Source organism: Cyprinodon variegatus, unplaced genomic scaffold, assembly GCF_000732505.1.
Source record: "Cyprinodon variegatus isolate N-32 unplaced genomic scaffold, C_variegatus-1.0 Scaffold1021, whole genome shotgun sequence".
NCBI lineage: Eukaryota > Metazoa > Chordata > Actinopteri > Cyprinodontiformes > Cyprinodontidae > Cyprinodon > Cyprinodon variegatus.
In genome coordinates, this window is record NW_015151474.1 from 260,845 (window position 1) to 262,721 (window position 1,877).

At 37.9% G+C, this 1,877-nt stretch overlaps 1 protein-coding gene across 2 annotated transcripts in view; it reads right to left on the reverse strand.

Moving 5' to 3' along the window:
* LOC107100866 (zinc finger protein OZF-like) overlaps positions 1-1,877 on the reverse strand; it is a 9,481-nt gene that overhangs the window by 6,662 nt on the left and 942 nt on the right. The window lies entirely within an intron of this gene.

The window sequence follows — 1,877 nt, forward strand, 5'->3', positions numbered from 1 at the left end:
AGAATATTATGATCAACTGGAGCAAATGCAGCACTGAGATCCAACAGGACAACCCAGATATTTATATTTAAGTCTGCACGACACTAATATGCACAAATAAGTTATTGGTATGATATTTTATTTATATTACAATTTTAGGAGCTATGTTTTAGTTTACTTTTATTGTCCTTTATTTTATATTGTTCATACAGCACAGTGTTTTTTATAATCTTCTGTACGCACATTGTGAAAAGTTATTGAATCTTTAGCTGCTCATTCATACGTTTACATGAGCATGAAAATGGCTATTTAATGTCAGCATTAACTCAATCGTTTGTCTTTTCCAACTGAACGTCAACATCTTTGAATGGAAACGGATCGAATCGTCAGGTTCCTAATGATACCCAGACGTATTAGATCCAGACTGAACACAATAGAAATACAAATAAAAACACTAAAACAACCAGCTTTGTAGAGACTTTGAGTCCAAACAATAAATGAAGGAAAAGTTAGAGCATGGAATCTAATAACAAGAAAATAACTTTTAGTCAGAATTAGAATAATAAGGTGGGAATAGTTGGAAGGAAGGAGGAGAATCCCAAAGGTTCTGTTTCCACATGTTTTGTTCTGAATGATTGGCCTCTTTAATGGATTTATATTTACATTCAGGAATTGACATAATGGGCGAACTTTCTCCTCCATCCTGCAGCTTCTGATTTATAGCCTCTGGATCAGCAGGAGAAATGACTCCATGTGAGACAGATTTTGGTATTTTTCTCTACACTTCTGAACAACGCGGTTCTTTGTGTGGGATTATTTGCAGTAACTGCTTTTCCGTGGATACAAATTATTTGCCACATCTTTTAAATCTGAAAAAACCACAGAAATTAATTTGTTAGATCTGTCAGGTTGAGTTTTGTTACGTTAGGAATATGTTTTCATCAGGCATCTACACAGCCAGCTATGCTTCAGGAACATCCGTGGTGCGCATAGATTGTATCACAGCTGGTCCTTGAGGATGCAGCCTCGAACACACCCACCGTCTCCTTCGATCACAAATCAGGTGACGCCGCTTGCAGCCGTTACATGTGGGCGGGGCTTAACACTTTATAGGCACTCAAAGAGATACTTTGAAAATCCAAATTTGAAGCCAATAGTGTTTTTGGAATCCAGGACCAGACCTTATTACCTTTGTAGCATAAAAAAATTGATATTTTGATGGCAAAAATGAATGTCGATGTAAAAACAAGAAACGCCAACTGGCCCAAATTTATAAAGAAAAATAACAAAGGTGCTTCTATGAGAAATTCATGAAAAACGCTCAGCTCGGGGTGTTAAACTAAAAAGCAAAAAGTTAACACTACGATCAACAACGTAAATATGTCACAACTTAAACTGGAAGTGTTATTTTACTGCTGTGAACTGTTAATAAAACACCCTCACTATTTAATCAGCACCACAGATAGGATTGTAACACTGGCATGTTTGCTGTGTGCAGGTGGAGCTGGAGCCTACAGCCTCAGACGCTGTATTGGAGGAGGATGGCTAACATGACGGCAGGCAAACATGGCTGCTATAGATAGAACAGTCCAAAGGAACATGGTTTTCCAATAAATCTTTCACCACTATAACAAGAGATGATCTACTAAATTCCCCAAACACAATGTGAAACAGCCTAGAATCTTCTCAACCTTCTATTAGAACCATTGTCATGAAGTTAGCGTCTGACTGCAGTCTATTAGAAGCTAATAACAGTTAGCTTTGGATCATCATCTGGAACAGCAACAATCTAAGATCTAAGCTCCTCATTAGCCTCCTGTTCTTTCTGAACATGTTTTCTCGAACTTCAACATTACGTTGGTCTGGAACTTGGACGCGCTGAGAGCGACATTAGCAGG